Raw genomic sequence first — 19,282 nt, forward strand, 5'->3', positions numbered from 1 at the left:
CTGCGCTAGCCTTCCTTATGCCGCAGATGACGCGCTGGCTGTTCCCGTGCAGGTTCGCCGACACGGCGCCGGATCCGCCGGTGATGCGGGGAAGGCCGTGCATGGTGAACGCGTGCCGCCGGTAATGCGGCAGAGTGCGGCGAGAAGCCAGGGTGCGAAGGTCGTAAGAGAATTGGATTTTGGGGATCGTGGTAATGGTGGACGGCCTACGATGCAACACGTGGCGGGCATCCATGATTCTCGACTAGATCATCAAAGACGCGCGTTGCCGCGTCCGTCCATTTTTTTCAATAAAATGATAGGTAATTAGTAAAAAAATATGTTAGTGTAAGTCATTTTTTAAAATTAGTTTTGGGTGAATATTGTATAAGCAAGTTAGTACGCATTACTTTGTGGTTCAATTTAGTAAGTGAATATTAGAATTCAGAGACAAGTCAAATAAAAATAATAATTATATAAATTATAACAGACTCCTTTGAAAACTCATAAAACAAAAGGTCACTCTCGACTTTAGGCAAAATCAGCTTCAAGTGACTATCAAACATTTCACATGCCTTAATATTTTACGTGTCATACTACCAGATCAAGCAGACAACTACACAAGACCTTGAACACGTAAACAATCATAGATCATCAAAACTTTGATGTTGATCTACCGATCAGTCACACTGCCCAAGGATCAAAGTAAGACGGTCTTCCTGACCTGCCATCAAAGAATAATGAGGTAGATGAGATCGTATAAATCAAGACAGGATATTGTTTTCAAAAATAATGGAAGTGTACTTCTCATTTTTCATAGAGTTAGTAGGTAGCAATATTTTTAAATCTTCACCAAACCTCGCTCAGTGATTTAAATCACCCATTGATTAATTTTATATAGGTGTTCATTAATCATCTATCACACTTGAATTACAAGGGTCAGGGTTCCTAGGAAATCTTGCAAGCACATTATCCTCTGGGTCTGAACATGAACTGAACAGTTACCTGCCATTTGCTTTGACATCAGGTTTAGTTGTACCAGCATCTATGCATTCAGAAGTCAAGAGATTGATATAATTAGTTTGAATGAGTGCACGTGTGTTTCACCAGCTAAAGATAACTACAGAATCTTTCAAGAAGTAAAAAAGATATGGACTACACATACAACTATTGGTAGCCCCTTGCACTTTCTACTTGTTCAATTAAGCATTATTTGGCAAGCCTCAACAGAAGCACTGCAGCTAGTGCGGCAGGGAACTTCAAATGAAAAATTGGGAACATAGAAAGTAGTGCATCACCTTCCAGATGGTTAATGCCTAAACTTTCTAATGCAACAGAATCAACAAAACACCTGCATTTTTTGTGAGCACAAAGAACAATATCAATAAACCCAAACAAATTCTAAAAATGAAGGAAGAATTGGGGGAAGAGGAGATGCATGAAGGAGAGACAATTGGAACGAATTGGAGACCTGAACATCACCCATCGCTGCTGGAGATTGGTTTGCAAGAGTGGGGAGAGTGGGAAAGGAGCATCGGCAAGTCGGGGTTATATGGCGTGCGTTAATTAAATGTAGATGTAGAATATGAGTCGCCATATGTAAAATCCAACGGCCAAAAAGGTCTAATAACTGAGAGGGCAGGGATTAGGTGCAGTTTTACTGTTCTTAACTAGATCATCGAAGGCGCGCGTTGCCGCGCCCATCCATTGTTACAATATAATGATAGGATGTACTTAATACCAAATCCTCAGTGTATTATTAGCAAGAACTGGAAGGGTTGGGACTATACTTATAAGAATTGCATAAATAAGATAGTACATGTAAAATTGAGGTTACAATTACCAAGAAGTAAATATCAAAATTTGGAGGGCAAGATATTCAACTGAAAAGTATTAATTATATACTTTTGTAACACTCCTTTAAGATTAATTAATGCTACAAATTTTCCATGTCAAATATGTATCATGCAATCTCATAAATACAAAGCTCACTCCGGCCTTTATGCAAAATAAGATCTGCAATTAGCTTGCTGAAGTGCGAGGCTTCAAAAGACATCAAACATTTCACATGTCTTTTTTACAGGCCGTACTGCCAAATCAAGCACACAAAGAGGCTTTCAAAAAGTAAAAAATCATACATCAACAAAACTTTGATCTAACCCCCTGCCACACCACCAGTAAAATCATAAGCTTTAATATATGTCAACTGTTGCTGCATCTGTTCATAAGCAGATCATTTCAAGTTCAGTCTTGATTGGAGTTATATCGTCCACCACCACAAATTTTTCTCAAGCCAAAAACACCAACTTCTGCTCCAAGGTGAACTTGATGTTTTCAGCCTGTTCAAAGAGAGGAAAAAAAAATCCATATGAACCTTAGTAACAGGGTTAAACGTGCATAAAGGTAGTTGTATAATTTGCAACCTTTCAGAATCCCTGAAGCTCCCCTTCATAAGCAACAAAACACGTCACACAAAAAAGCAGTACCATATTTTCACCAAGGCATACTTCATTCAGGAAAGTGACTGGAAACACACACAAAAAACATGGTTAAAGGGGAAAGTTCCCTCCCTTAAGTGTACATTGTTAGGTAGAAGATGCACCCTTGCGGATCAAACATGGGTGGGTGAGCTTAAAACCATGCACTCAAGCCAACAAAACGTTATCTGGAAGCAATAACAATTTCAGGTGATTGGGGCCATGTACACGGATGGACGAGCTTACAACCGACATTCCAAGTTCCCAAGTGTTGTTCTTGTACAAGCCCAATCTAATTAGGTTCTGAAAATCATCAAGTTCTGACATGATCGTCCATTTTTTTTGTGCGTGTGAAGTATACAAATAGTTGCATTGAAATGAATATTTGATAATATTAAACAGAAACCTTGAATATGTCAGGCTTAAATTACATGAAACTAACTCTGAAGAAAATTAGGACAGTAAAAAAAATGCAACATCAAGAAAAATGGAAATGCATCGTACATTCTTTTAAAATATATATGTTAGTTATTTAGTAACACGATGTCCTGAACAGGTTTTAGGATGACATAGATGAAGGACAGAAAATAGTATCCCATCTACTTGTTTCAGTTAAGATGTCATAGCTCTTTTATATGACTAAGTATCCCAATATTCGTTAGTCATCGGAGAGGATGAAATCATACTTGTAAAAATATTCCATGAGTTCATATCTACCTGCTACCCTTTTTCACAAAACAATTCTACCTCTGCTACCAACTCATAAATTCTTTAGCTTAATTAGCATCGATTGTAGTACAAGTAAACAGTTACTTATACACAGCTTAACACATAAGCTTTGAACGGAAAAAAGTACCAAACCGAATAAGTCGAAAGTTAAATAAATTTTCACATGGAGGCTGGAACATATGCCATTCTCAGATCTTGATCAAAACCGAAGAATTGGTATTCACCATTTTATCCTATATAATAAGAACTGATTGGATACTACAAAATAAGATCTGATCTGCTCACCTTGGGGTAGCAATTCTCCACGACAAATACACATAAGGAAGAACACATGGAGATCTACCCAAGCATGATGTTGAATATTTTGTGCTGCTGGAGTAGAGAGGGTGAGCGAAGAGTAGCCAGGGAGGAAGTATATATACACACGCATCAGTTGGTAACTGAAGTGTGCAGACGAGACTTGGCCCCCAGGCATGAATTCCTGCTTGAAAACTGAAGTATGATTGTGTTAATTAAGGTTGGGCGGAGCAGTTTCCAGAGATAATGCGCCATCATCGCCCGCGTCCCCCACACCTTCATACCTTGCAGGCGGCTCGGGCGACGGCTGGATCGACCGGCCCTCGGCTCACCCGCATCCGGCGTTTCTGCTCGATCCCCTCACGCTAGATTCGCTCGTGGGTGGATAGTAGGATGGATTCGCTCGCGCGTCGGCTCGATCCCACCGCAGGTCGCCTGCTTCGCCTGAATCAAGCCGCCGCATCCGCTCTCGTTTGACCGCCCGTCGCATCCTCTCAACGTGTGGAGCGAGTTTTTTTTTCTTTTACAGAACGTGAGCGCATCTAAGAGAGGGCCTTCGTTGCTTTGGGCCGAACAGGAAACAATGGGCCAATTGACCACAAGGCTCCAAAATAGCTACGGGAGTAGCTGCCCTTGCGACATTAGGCCCAGTTCGCGGTGAACGTAGTATCAACTTTAGATCGGACGGCCAGGAACGTTTAACAAACGAAATCAAATGGTCAGAACTGTCTAATTCGTGTTCAACATTACGACGGCTCGTCCTCTTCGCCCCACGTAATTAGTCGACTCCTCCCTCCGTTTTAGATCTCACTCCTCACGTCGAATCAGTTGCATGTTCATTTGATTGTTCCTGCTCTGATTTGTGGCTATGTGGAATTGTAGTGGTTTTGTGGCAGATTCAGTTGATAGATCGGAACTCTGGGTGAAGAGTTGGTCGTTCGTGTGATACGATCTGTGGCGTTGGAGTAGTCTATTATTGGAATTATGTGATATAGTTTGGCATACACAACTTTCAGGACTTTGGATGTAGAATTATGGATGTACCGAACAATGTTCATTTGACGTTTATGTACAGTTGTTTAGCTTAAGTAGAAAATGGGACTATGGGTACCAATTGTTGTCAATTGCTTATTTTGACGTTTTTTCATGGGATAATCGAGTACTTCTGATTCAGCATTATTGGTTCTTAATGGTAGTATTTGCTCTTGACAGGTTTTGGTGGATCGGTGGACGTAGTAGGTATGTTTTCTTTCTTGGATTCATAATTTTGTTTACTTGACTGAATCTATCAAGTGAAGTGATGAATATGCTCTTTTCTGAACAGTACGCTATCCGATGGTGCATTGCCTGACACACATGTTGAGGTTTATTTATCTTGCACATTTCCCCTGTTGTTACCAAAAATACTGAATAGAACTCTGAATTGCCATTTCCTGATACACATGTTGAGGTTTATTTATCTTGCACATTTCCCCTGTCAAAAGGCTAGCACCTTCTGCTCTTGCAAGAATCAGTGTGGCAGAATCAATGTTATAGGGCTCCAGGTAAGTACTCTAGATGCTTTACTCCCTTTTTATTTTATCTGTACATAATTAGGATTTAGGAACCGACTGATGGACCAATTATGATTGTGAAAAATGTCATTTTAATTTGGAAGATACGGTGCTCATTATTAGTGTGAGAAGATATGTTAACTTAGTACAGTTACATTGAGAAAATTATCAAATTTAAAAAGAGAAGAAGGCAATTATCGATATATCATATATGCACTGAAAAATGGAATGATTCATACCATCCAACAGTCAATACTAGGCTCTATATTATCATTTACCAATGATGTTAGTACTTGGATGTACTTTTTTTTCCTGTAGGTCTTCCCATCCTAATAAGGACCAGTCTGTAATAAGGTGCCAATAAACAAAGTAATTTTTATTTTCCACAATATATTTCCATTTTAATCCTCAGATTTTAATTTTGTTGTAAACTCAGGATTATTTATGATGGTAGCCTGCAGTGTAATGTTTCCATCAGTGCTACACTTTAGACCTTCTAAATCGTACTATCTTAAGTCTGAAGTTTCTTTTTCAACAAAATAAAAAGGGAATAAAGCATCTAGAGTACTTACCTGGAGCCCTATAACATTGATTCTGCCACACTCACTAGTAGAAAATGGAGCTTTAGTTCCGGTTTGTAAGGGCCTTTAGTGCCGGTTATGGAACCGGCACTAAAGTTTCGGCACTAAAGGCCCCCCCCCCTTTAGTACCGGTTCGGCATGAACCGGCGCTAAAGTGCCACCACGTGGCGTGAGCTCGCGCCCTGGTATGGGGGACCTTTAGTACCGGTTGGTGTTACCAAACGGTACTAAAGGTTTTTTTTTTTGATTTTTTTTGAAAATTTTGCAAAAAAAATTTGATTTTTTTTATTTTTAATTTTTCTGAATTATTTGATAATTTAGTCTCTAATCACCTCTCTTAACTGCTCAAGTGTGGATCACTCATTCCAAATCATCTAACTTCCCGACCGGTCACCCATCCCTCTCACTATTCCAGCCCGAGCACGCTTAACTTTCAGGTTCTATTCTCCTTCGTTTCCGAGTCTGCACTTGTTGTTTTCCTGACAATAGTAAGATGTCAATCCTATTAACCCTCAGGAGTTTAGTTTGAGCATGAAGTCACACATTTCACCGTTTGAGTTTGAAACTATTATTCTAAAAAAACAGTAATTATTTAGTAACGCTAATATTTCTTAAATAAGTTTGACCATAGTTTGACCACAGTTTGACCATAGTTTGACCAGATTTGACCAAAATTCAAAAAATTGAAATAATTATTTAGTAACACTAATATTCTTGAATAATTATGTAGTAACACTAATATTTCTTGAATAAGTAGTTTGACCACAGTTTGACCAGATTTGAACAAAATTCAAAAAAACTGAGATACTTATTTAGTAACACTAATATTATTGCGTAATTATTTAGTAACACTCTATATTTCTTGAATCAGTTGTTTGACCGGTTTGACAAGATTTAACCAAAATTCAAAAAAACATAAATTAGAGCATATCTTTTTTTCCTTTTACAATTTGTCATTTCAAAAATTGTCCTAAACCCTAAACCCGGGACTTAAAACGTCGGAAACTCTATGCTAAACAGTAAAAACTAAGGGTTTAGACCATAAAACCTAACCCTAAACGCTGAAATCTAAACCCTAGCACTAAACGCTAAAAACGTCCCAAAAAACGTCTAAAACGCCCAAAAACTCTATTTTCCCTTTGGAATTTTGTGGTTTTAAAAAATTCTCGAAACGGAAAACTGATCGGGGGAGATCACGCGAGCTATGATCCAGTGATGGTTCCTTCACTTTGGTTGTCCACCGCCTAGATTAATCTCTAGTATTCGATCTTTATTAGCTAGCTAGCTAGCTAGTGATGTATTCGATATATAATATTCGAGATGATTTATTCGAGATTATATATATTATTTGAGACGATGTATTCGAGATTATATCTATTATTCGAGACGACGTATTCGAGATTAAATCTATTATTCGAGACGATGTATTCGAGATTATATCTATTATTCGAGACGATGTATTCGAGATTATATCTATTATTCGAGATTATACTAAATTGTTTTATATTTCTTTTGGCATAGTTAAATAAAAGCTATGGCGGACAATACCGACAGAGAGAGAGAACAGACCATGTTCGATATCATACGCGAGCCAGATGATGATCAGAATGAAGAAGATTTTGATGGCTCCGAATTTCTAAACAACACCGGAGAGGGTGATATGATATTCGATCGCGACGACCGAGAAGATGAAGTCATGAACTACGACGAAGATCATGTTGATCCTGAAACAACAAACACCGGCGAGGTATATATATTTATATAAGCAGGAATCTGGTGATCATCGCATGTTTTAAATGAGTTGAAGATATATTAACGAATCGATCTTTCTTCTTTCAGCCATCCGGATCGAGCAAATCTTCAGGCAAAAGGACGAAACGAGGCCCGAACAAAAAGTTGAAGGAGGGCGTAAAGTACAATATCGAGGCATTCAAACCTAATGGCGAACCATTAGCGCCTAAGAAGATTGCGGACAAGTTCGTTCGTCAGTGCGGAGTTCTTGTGAAGGACCAACTCCCGATCTCCCTTCAAGAATGGAGAAAGCCAGCAAAGCCACGTCCAAATGTTACTTTTGTTGACGAGAATCAAAAAAAACTGCTTTGGGATACTCTCATGGAACATTTCACCCTACCAGATAATTTCACAGAAGCAGATGTGCGGAAAGTCAAGGACGCTGCTTTTAGGAAGATGGCGGTTGCATTCAAGAACCACAAGAGAACGACGTGGGAGAAGTACGTCAAGGGAGGAAGGAAGACTCCAGTATTCGAGGGGATACTAGAGAATCAAAGTGCTCATTGGGACGATTTCGTGAAATTCAAGGATTCAGAATTAGCTAAGGAACGGTCGAGAATAAACAAGAAGAATGCCGAAAAAAGGATAAGTTCCATAAGCTGGGGCTAGGTGGCTACGCGGTGGCAATACCTAAGTGGGATAAGTCTGAGAAAGAGATGGAGGATGCAAGTGTCACTCCGGTTACTAAGAGCTGGCCCCCCAGGTGCAGGACTTGGTTCTATGCGCATGGGGGGGAGTTGGACCTGAAGACAGGCAATGTTTCGACGAAGGCATGTCTGAACGGAGCCGACGATGCGCTACTTGTTGCAATAGAAGAGGCTCGATCGGGGGTGTTCCAGCCCAACAGAGAGAACGACGAGCTTACGCGTGCCCTGGGAAATCCTGAACACCCGGGAAGAACACGAGGCAAGGGCGCTATTCCGTGGTATGAGGTGTTTTTGGACTGGAACGCCGACTACAGAACCCGTGCGAGAAAGAAGATTGCGGAGGAGAAGAAGAGGAAGATGGAGGAGGAGCAGAGGAAGCGGGACTATGAACGCCTTCAAGGCCTAGAAGCAAGTCAAGCAGAATTGGCAGCTAAATTCCAGCGGCAGCAGGAGCAGATCGACTCACTTAGCCAGCAAAGGGGGTCTCAGCAGCTGCAGCAGCTAGCGGATGATCCAGCATTGGATACCACCGCCCCATCCATGCCGAGAAGCAGCGTGGGTTCCGCCCCGGGCGACGCAGTAGTGCTGGATAGATACCCCGTGGATGACATCACGGAGAACACTAACTGCGAGCTACACTTCAAAATGAAGAACATATCCATGAAGGTGGCGGACGCCGTTGCTTTTTCAAATTCCCCCGAGGCAACCTTCCATTGCACCCGATTCCAGCGGGCTATGCTCGTGTCTTGGTTGATGAGGTGGTGGACCCATATTCGGAGCTACAGCTTGACATTCCTGGAGGTGACGACGAGCACACATTGGGAGAGGCCATACATCGTGTCATCCTATGGAGAAAGGATTGCATCATCTTTCGAAGGCCACCGACACCGCGTCACCCGACTCCTCGTCGAAGTCCGCCACCGAGTTAGCAGACTCCCGCTCCTCCAAGTCCACCAACGCGTGAGGACACTCCTCCTCCTCCTCCTCCTCAAAGTGGCGCTAAACCAGCCTGCACCACCCCTTTAGTACCGGTTCGTGCCACGAACCGGTACTAAAGGTTCAACACGAACCAGCATTAATGCAAATCCGTTCGAACCGGCACTAATGGTACCATTAGTACCGGGCCAAAATCAAACCGGCACTAATGTGCTTCACGTTTGACCCTTTTTCTACTAGTGACTGATTCTTGCAAGAGCAGAAGGTGCTAGTCTTTTGACAGGGGAAATGTGCAAGATAAATAAACCTCAACATGTGTATCAGGAAATGGCAATTCAAAGTTCTATTCAGTATTTTGGGTAACAGCAGGTTCCATAGTGTCAGGCAATGCACCATCGGATAGCGTACTGTTCAGAAAAGAGCATATTCATCACTTCACTTGATAGATTCAGTCAAGTAAACAAAATTATGAATCCAAGAAAGAAAACATACCTACTACGTCCACCGATCCACCAAAACCTGTCAAGAGCAAATACTACCATTAAGAACCAATAATGCTGAATCAGAAGTACTCGATTATCCCATGAAAAAACGTCAAAATAAGCAATTGACAACAATTGGTACCCACAGTCCCATTTTCTACTTAAGCTAAACAACTGTACATAAACGTCAAATGAACATTGTTCGGTACATCCATAATTCTACATCCAAAGTCCTGAAAGTTGTGTATGCCAAACTATATCACATAATTCCAATAATAGACTACTCCAACGCCACAGATCGTATCACACGAACGACCAACTCTTCACCCAGAGTTCCGATCTATCAACTGAATCTGCCACAAAACCACTACAATTCCACATAACCACAAATCAGAGCAGGAACAATCAAATGAACGTGCAACTGATTCGACGTGAGGAGTGAGATCTAAAACGGAGGGAGGAGTCGACTAATTACGTGGGGCGAAGAGGACGAGGCCGTCGTAGAGGTACTGCTATACTGTCTATTTGAATACTTATTTTCTCCTTTATTTTGTTGTACACATTTTGTTGTGGGAATCGACGTAAATCCACTCAAACAATGGCAAGCAACCACATCCACCATGATGTCAAGCTCATACCCAGTCTAGGCATCAAGGGCAACATGTTGTGAGAGTGGTTAATGTACTACGCATGAGATATCCCACGCGTGTATTCACTGTTAACAACTGCTTTAAGATCTGTGCCTTGTTTCCTGATATATATATATATATATATATATATATATATATATATATATATATATATCTTATTTCAAAGTATTACATGATGTTTTCTTAGGTTTTTCTCGTTTCAAAGTGCAGTTGTGTATACTGTATCGACAAATCCACTCTGGAATAAGTGTACTCTTATTTGTTGATACACCACGAAACAATATGATACACGCTGGAATGAGAGAAACGTGCCCATGAAACATGATGTAATACTATGAAATAAATCAATTTTCATCACTGGCTATAAAACATGACACGAATCACGAAGTAGTGGTGAATAGTACTTCTTCCTCCGTTTCTAAATATAAGTCTTTTTAGAGATTCTATAATATGAACTACATATAAAACAAAATGAGTGAATCTACACTTTAAAATGTGTCTATATACATCCGTATGTAGCCCGTATTGAAATCTCTAGAAAGACTTATACTAGGAACGGAGGGAGTAGATATATACACGGGATATTTCGTGCATGCATGGTAGAGTTACATTTCTTAGTCCATCGTCACAATATGGTGAGCTGTAACGACGACGGCGACATACCGAGGGGGTGATAGACGGCGTGACGAGCCCTTCCGTCTGGCAGTTCGGCGCGTAGATGTTGTAGTTGTCGATGTCCCGGAGGTTCTCGACGACGTCGTCGTTGGCTTGGTCGCAGAGATCATTCGACTGGGCGCCGTTGGTGAAGTTGCAGTTCTGGTTGACGCCGGCGGCCGTCTCGTCGGAGATGAGCGCGTGCGTCCAGTAGAAGTCGAACGTGCCCTTGTCCGTCCCCTCGTTGATCACCGCGTTCCCAATCTTAAGACACGGCACGCATCGCTTCGCTTAGCATGCATGCACACACAACTGATGACGATGATTCATTAATGTGTAAGCTAGAGCTTGACGACGACTACCATGACCCCTTTGAGGTTGATGGCCGGGGAGGCGTGGCGGAGGACGGCGTGGGCGAGCTGCGGCGCGAAGTGGCCGGCGTAGCTCTCGCCGGCGATGTAGAAGTCTCGGCCCTTGTACTCCGGGAAGCGCTCCAGCCAGTTGGCCAGGAACTGGTACGCGTCCTCCGCCGTCCGGTTGTCCCCGCCCCGGCCGTAGTCCGCCGTCGTGTTCGAGTACGAGTACCCCACCCCCGCCGGGCTCTCCAGGAACAGCACGTTCGCCGCTGCATCATGACCCGATCACTCGCCAATGTATCATCTCATGCCACGGTGAACTCGAGAGCGTGGTGACTGCGTACCGTGGTTCCAGGAGTAGGGGTTGCGGTAGAGGGTCTTGCCGTCGCTCATGACGCGGAACGGGCCGAGCTCCTCCATGGCGCCGTACCCCAGCGACGAGCACCCGGGGCCCCCGTTGAGCCACAGGAGGAGGGGCTTGCCCTTGGACGACGACCCGTCGTCGTTGCCGTTGCCGCCGACGGCCTCGGCGAGGTAGTAGAACAGCCCGCGCCCGGCCGCCGGGTCCACCGTCACGTACCCGGCGTACTGCGCAAAGTCCACGCCGCGCGGCTGCCCGGGGAGCGCATCCACGCGGTCGGCCTCCTTGCGCCCGACCTCAGCCGCCGGGACCGGCACCGGCTTGGGTCTTCTGCTGGCCGTCGCCTGGTCGGCTCCTCCACGGCCGCCAGCGACGACGACCAGCGCAGCCGGCGCAGGAGGTCGCCCTGCCGCGCCCTGGCTGCCGCTGCCGTGCGGCAGCCCAGCGCGAGGCATTGCACCAACACCAGAACCAACATCAGCACGGCCCTCCTCGTGGTGCTCTGTTTCTCAGCTTCTGCCGGCACTGTTCTATCGGCCGGTGGCTGCACACCGGAGACGGCTGGGTGCTCGTGTAGTCGTGTCTGGTAGTGGTATTTATAGGGTGGGGATTTTCCCGACACCCAAGCTCGGTGTCGGAGAATTTCCTTCAAGATAGATGGGCTATCCACTAGGCAGTAGTAGTGACACTGTCTTTTTCTCTTTCGAAAGTTCACTAGGCACTACTAGGCACACTGTCAGGGCCTAAATGCTCTGCATCTATCGTTAAGGATAAACGGGACAGTCCTGGATTAAGATAAGCAACGTCCAGATGGAAGTTGGCAAGTGAGTGGCATCCGACGGTGGGATTTTGATTTGATCCAACGTCGAAAGTCGAGAACAAGAGGGAGATCTTCTATTCCAAGGCCTCATTTAGTCCATAGGATATGATTATCATATGAATAGGAAATTTGTTGAAAATGAGATAACATGTATCTTAAATCCTATGGATTTTTTTTTAAAAAGGAGGATGACCCCCGGCCTCTGCATCTGGGAGATGCATGCGGCCACTTTATTGATTATTCTCGAGGACCTTACAAAGTATTACAACAATATGCCTGAATCCGCCATCTTGGCAACATTTGCCGCTACTCCTATTCAAATGATGAAGGCGTGTTAGCTAGGCCACTACCCAGACCACTCATCTAAACCTAATATCAAAATGATGAAGGGGTGCTAGCTGGGCCACTACCCAGACCACTCACCTAAGCCCAACGTCAAAAGCCGGAAGCCCAAGCCGAGCCACATACATAGAAAAAGAGAAGTCCTTTGGTTCACACCATAAAAAAATCCATTAAATCTAGGATAATGTTTTTTTTTTGAAATGTGGAGGATAGAAACTAATCTCACTTAGGAATAAGAATCCATTCCTATGAACTAGAAGGATCTAAAGAAAATATTCGTATAAAAATCCTATCCTATAGAATTAAGCTACGTTTGGTTTGAAGGAATTGTGGAGGAAAAGTACAGGAAGAAGAAACAAGGGAAAGTTTTATGAAAGTAGCGTTCGATTCACATGAACGAACTGCTATAATTCCGGGGGAAAGTTTCTATAGCCTCTGATATCGCAGGAAATAAAACATCTGCCTGGAGCTCTTTTTTTGGCGGAGTCGTGAGCCGAGACACAAGAAAAGCTACTAGTAGAGGCCCACAACATGCGATGCTTCAGTGAGACCTCTTTCAATGCATAGTTGCTTAGATGAGGGGCTAAACGCATTAAATAGTTTAGCAACTATAGTCCTTAATGTATATGTGCTTAATTTGTTGTAGCTAAGCTTCCTTCATTTAATACTTAGCTACTAAACTCTTTCATGTATTGGTGAGCTTGCTTTATTTACATATTTTGTCTAGGTTCGCGTGCTTGGCATTGATTTTTACTGGAGTCATCAAACTAATCTCTCTCCTCTTATTTGTATTGCCATATCAGATTTTTGATCTATATGGCATGCTTAGCACCTATACAAGGTGGAGCATTGGAAAGGGCCTCATGTACTGCAATTGATGGTTCCCGAACGATTGCATGTTCCATTTTCCCTTTCCTGTGGAGCAAACATCTTGATTTTCTACTTCCCTTGTTTCTCTGTCCCATAGGTTTGTACTAGCACCTCGATTCTTTTCCTATAAAGGTTTTTGTTCCTTTGTTTTCTACACATATGCTCCGAAGGGGGCTTTACTATAAAATTCCTCCAAAGCAAAAGAGGCCGAAGTGCCATTTGATAGACTTACAGTCAAGTGGCACAAACGACTCAATACAAAAAGGACAACGATGTGCCATACAATTGAGTAACACACAGTGCGACTATAAATAGCCAACCGATTGCTACCCTATTTTGCTCAGGGCAAATTTTCTGAAAAACAAACTCCCTGTCTTCCATCATTTGTTTTTATTTCAGCAACTAGATGACCGTATCACTAGTAGAAAAATGGTCAAATGTGAAGCACATTAGTGCCGGTTTGGTTTTGAGCCCGCACTATTGTGTGCATTAGTGCCGGTTCCAACGGCTAGCCGGCCGCTCTCATTAGTACCAGTTCGTGGCGAACCTTTAGCACACGAACCGGTACTAAAGTGAGTGGTGGCAGGATGCTGAAGATCCAAGATGTCTACTGGAGTGTTGCTTCTGCCTAGGGTTTTTTGGTGGGTTTTTTTTTCTTTTTTCTTTTACGAATACAGGAAATGCTTGTGCTTTGTGAAACATGCTGTCCTCCACGTTCTCGACAAAGGATCTGGTTGCAATACAAGGTGGCTGCGATGACTTGAAAACAGTATATGGACGACTCTTAATTAGTTAACCTCAAAGAAATCCTAATGGCCGATCATTGTCATCTAGAAGTGTTGACATATGTGCAACAAAAAGATCAAACGGGGTGTCGTTAGCGGAAACGAGTTGAACATACTTTGGCCGTGGTTGTTGAGCCTGACCGCTGCTCCAGCTATTACTAACTACTAGATCATGATTGACGCGCGTTGCTGCGCCCATCTCTTTTTTCGATGAACCAATATGAGTTCCCATAGAAGGGTCCCAAAGATGGACATGAAATTCTGTTAAAATTTGACAGCATGAATAGTAAAAAATCGTTTTACCACTTGAAATCAACATAATTTAGATGTCTTTCAACCAACTAAATCTTATAGAAGATCCAAACACTCGGAAAGTAGCCCAACGCCAAAATTAGGATAATACAGAGTAGTAATACCCTAGTATTTCACACGACATGTACAGCAGAGTAGCAATATGTGCAAACCATGCCAAAATAGAGTAACCCAAATTATAGTTCAGATGCCATAAGATAAACTTTTGCATTGAGTAAACAGGAAGATCCTAGGTAACTAAGTATCTCTAAGTGTACATAACCATGGAACCAATCTGTTAGTTGATATCTTTTCTTGTTATGTAAGATCCACAAGAAGATATTGCAATCATTTCTTGTTATGTAAGATCCACAAGAAGATATTGCAATCATCACACAAAGTACATGGTATGATCAAACAAGAAAGAAAGCTCCTTATAACCTCCGAAACCTAAGATGACAAAAGTAGTAGAGAGGTGACTTGCTGGTTACTGCAACTGGGCATCTTGTTTTCATAATACTTAGCATCACACTGTGAACCCTCTGGCGCCAAAGCTAACCATAATTTAAAGAACAAATCCTACAGGGTTGGCATTAGGCTCATACACAAAACTTGACCTATAATCACCAATAGTTGGCAAAGCCGATCAACCAAATAAAACATATCTTGAAAGGCTACATCATATGTAAGCAGAATAATAGAAGTTAAGCAGTATTTTTAGAAAACAAAATTATAAGGGGTGGAGGTGCTGGTTGTGACCTGAGCAATCAAATCTCTCCTTGTATATTCTCCAGTACCGTGCCCAACTCCCAATTAAACAACACACAAGTAGAGTTGATGGTTAGCGTATAAAGAAACCAAAGCAATAGGCATGCCACTGTATAATAAGGTGCCGTTAGATGTGAACGACCATGATAAGTAGCTGATTAGGCAGAAGGGTAATACAGAAGGAATCAATTTCAGTTGATTATTATGTACGTGAATAGCAGGTAAGCATTATCTTTGGTAACCAGATTACCTATAAGGGCATTTGTATTCTCTTCGCTGAGAGACAACTGTATACGGCTGTGGCATCACGCAATGGTCCTGAATTAAGCATTCATGTTATTTTTATCTAATACGGGCCGAGCGATTTCATTTACATGTTGCACCATGCATTTAAGGAAAAAATGTCGACATAATTATTTGGCTTTCCTCATGTATGTATAAAGAAATTGTCCACATAATTATTTGGCTTTCCAAATGTATAGATAAAGAAATTGTCCACATAATAACCGGCATCCCTCATTTATGGATAAAGAAATTTTCCACATAATTATTTGGCTTTCCACATGTATGGATAAAGAAATTGTCCACATAATTATTCGGCTTTCCTCATGTATGGATAGAAGAAGATGTTGAGGCTTCACACCCTTCTAGAACAGCATGGTAACACTTTTTGCGCTTTTTTTTGTACAACTCTAAGTAATTTGTCCAACAACAGTAAATATCCTAACTTAGAAACACGTAATCTAAGCAGTCATACACTGTTAAAAGAATGGATGGTAAAAGATAAGATCTAGCAGTGCATCTGAAGTAATTACCTGCTCTAGAAACCATTGGAGATATGAGCTGAGAATTCCTGAAATAAAAAAATGCGGCATCCAGTCTCCAAGATCCGCCCGAATCAATTGAGCATAAGCCAGTATGAACAACACCTGTACAAATTTTTGATTGAGAGGAAATTAGCAGAATGTAATCCTGTGGTGGAAGGAATCATTATATGAATGGGGAGAAATGAAGATTATAGGGGAACCTAGCAGAGCACCATGTTGATGGATGTTTTGTCGCTGGATTGAAAAAGGTTAGGGAAGAAGCATATATACACGGCAGCTGAAGGATGGGAAAGAAAGAGAGGCAGACATCCATTAATCAACGCAGGCGAGAGACAGACATCATCCAACATGAATGCCTGAAGGGAAACTGAAGAGTAATTGTTTGCCTTCAATTCCCGGCGGAACAGTTTCGCTCGACGAACAGCGAGACTTGGCATGAACGTGAATTGGCGTGCGGTCTGGAGGCCTGAATCATTCCAATCCGGCAGAGCTGTACGCCGTATCGCCTGGGCTAGGTCACCATCTTCTCTGACATCTCCAGCGCCTCCTGTTAGCTCGCATTCAGAGAAAAAACAGAGATGATGATGGGTTTGACTGAAAGATGGAGCACTGGGGTTCTGAAATTTTTGTCCGCAAAATGTGTGTACCTGTGTGCCAACCTACCTCTTGTTTTCTAAATCAACGTTGTTGCCCACTAACGCCATCACCAAACCTGGGTTCCCTGTTTGGACATGTGCATATATAAAAATCTAAGCACTGACATACAGATGACTTCCACCGATAAAAGGCAGAGTGTTCTTTGGATCCAACTGAAGCAGTGCGACAAGATGGAAGTACAGAAACATGTTCAGTCATACCTAGTCTCTGAAGCTCGTCAGCCCACCTCTTCTTTGCTCCGATGTAAGAGTCCTGACGCCCACGCAGAAAAAATCAAACAGATTAATGTGAACAGAAAGCAAGCGATCAACTCATCCGGCACATATTCAGAGAAGATCGCTAAACGAAGTACCGAGGAGAAGAGAAGATCTCTCTCACCGTGCTAGTGATGTCGTAGACTACTACGGCGGCGGCGCCGCGGCGGAGCATGGGGACGAGGTTGTGGTAGCGCTACTGGCCGGTCCAACAGTCCAACCCTATACCTGATGGCACACCGCAGTTGGTAGCGCCGCATCCCCGGCAGCCGCTTTGAACGCCTGGGAACGCCGCGTCGGGCGAGCCCGGCTTTAGGACCGTGGCTGCGGGCTCTGCTTGCCGTCTCCGACGGCTGCCACCACGCGAAGGTCGGGCGGAGAGAAGCGCGCCCCACGCGCGCTGGAGAGCGTCGCCGCTGATGAACGGCCGAGAGCCGTCGTCTCTGGTGCTGCCACACCGGAAGACTTTGCGGCTCGCCAGTTGTTGGCCGCCCCTGTCAGCCGGGGCTGAGAGCCACGCTGGCAACCGCCGAGATCTTGCCGAGGACACCGTCTTCGCTTACATGGAAGGAGCGCCACCAGCCTCGCGTTGGAGGGCCGAGGAGCATCACCGGCGTTGCGCCGGAGGGCGCTGCCCCGCATGTAGCCGCCACCGTCCACGCCAGGACTGTAGCGGGAGGCCGCCTCCGTGCAGGGAGGTCGAGGCTACGTGACCACGCGCCAGCAGGTGGCCTGCGCCGCTCTCCAGAGGGAGGTCGTGCTCGCGCCGCATGGTCACGAGCGCTGCGGTGCCGCCGCTTTCCGCTGATGCAGGATCGGGCCATCGGGGGCTGCGGCAGGCTCGGACGTGCGCGTGGCTGTTGCCGCGGCGGGTTCGCGCGGGGTCGCGCAACCGGGCCGTCGTTTTCGGGAACCAAGCCGACGGCCGGGACCTCGTTAGGAAGAGCATCCGCGGCGCTTGGACGCTGGCGATGTTGACAAAGGGTAGCGAATTGAAGAATTCACGGTACCTTTGTCCTTTTGTAAATCGATGGAGATTTCCTTCTCTATCTTTGCTCGTTCTTCCCTTATCGTCTCTTCTATTACCTGTGAAGAATTCCACTAGAAGAGGGGATCGGGAGACTCGCCCGGTTCTCTCGTTTATCCCCTGTATTCCAGTAGGAATCGAAGAGGCAGTTAGAGATCGAGAGATTTGTGGTCGTGGCCATCCACGGCGCGATGCTGCTGCTTGGAAACGCTTCTGCCGGGCTAAGGGCCGCCGCGGTAGCGGGCGCCACCACGCCTGGTTGTAGCCGTCGAACTCGCGGGCGAGCGATGGAACTGTCGCGCCGCCGGAGTCGCTCGGCCGGGAGCGTGCTGATAACGTATTTCGAGTAGAACGAGAGACAAGGCAAAGTGATTCAAGTATACTCTTTAGTCATGATGGAGTACATATTTATACAATGGGAAAAGACACGAGTTGTGGGAGGCGTCTGTTCGGAGAGACGCGAGGAACCGCCATGTCGGTTGTCAAACTGGCAACCGTACGTGGGGGATTAATGCAGGGATTAATCTTTAATCAAGTAATTGATTAAATCCTAACAGAATAAATCTTTAATCTTTAACCGTAACATGTAACATAGCTTCTTGCCGGGTGTGCGCCCCCCGCCATGGCCTTGAATTGCCTCCTCCTTCACTTTTGCGGGTTGGTCCGCGCTAAGCCGCCGCAATGGATTTGACACGCTGCCGCCCTCGTCAAAACGCCTGCGCCTCCGTGAGCCGCCCCGCTGAACGGCCCGTCTCAGTTAACACCTAGGACATTGTGGTTCAAGCCACCAGCAGCTCGGCCTTGCGTTGCCCGGTCTCGCCTTGATATGGACCATGAGTTCATCATAACAAACTACAAAAGGGAATGACACTGTTCATTTACCAGTGTTTCCTTCTACGTATTTGGAGAAGCAGCAGGTTGAGGACTACCAGCGTTTTCTTCCCATTACCACATCGTTCTTGGGGGTTCTGTATGATTATGGAAGGGTTTACTTTCAGCATATTGAATGGGATATTGAATAGCACTTCCATCCCTGAAACAATGCAAGCTTGAAGACTTGGTTGACTACCAGCGGTCAATGATTGTGGTCTGGAGCCGTTAAAGGAATGAAGGAGGATCAAGTTATCAGTCCAGCCACTTACCACAGC

The 19,282-nt window shown here is 44.2% G+C and overlaps 1 long non-coding RNA gene and 1 pseudogene across 5 annotated transcripts; both read right to left on the reverse strand.

Annotated features, from left to right (window-relative positions):
* Positions 1–9,485: 9,485 nt before the first annotated feature.
* On the reverse strand, positions 9,486–12,602 carry LOC125523628 (serine carboxypeptidase II-3-like; annotated as a pseudogene).
* Positions 12,603–15,303: 2,701 nt separating this feature from the next.
* On the reverse strand, positions 15,304–18,509 carry LOC147956692 (uncharacterized). 5 transcript variants are annotated; one of them, XR_015612107.1, is made up of 6 exons: positions 17,232–18,509; positions 17,054–17,105; positions 16,860–16,917; positions 16,397–16,743; positions 16,185–16,298; positions 15,304–15,687 (listed from the first exon to the last, which is right to left on the reverse strand). It is a non-coding gene; the product is annotated as an uncharacterized LOC147956692 (long non-coding RNA). The 5 variants fall into 5 exon arrangements; XR_015612110.1 differs by having other exon boundaries at positions 16,397–16,473; positions 16,583–16,743; positions 17,054–18,509; XR_015612109.1 differs by having other exon boundaries at positions 16,409–16,743; positions 17,054–18,509.
* Positions 18,510–19,282: the final 773 nt, after the last annotated feature.

Source organism: Triticum urartu, chromosome 7A (assembly GCF_056163025.1).
Source record: "Triticum urartu cultivar PI428250 chromosome 7A, HENAU_Tu73, whole genome shotgun sequence".
NCBI lineage: Eukaryota > Viridiplantae > Streptophyta > Magnoliopsida > Poales > Poaceae > Triticum > Triticum urartu.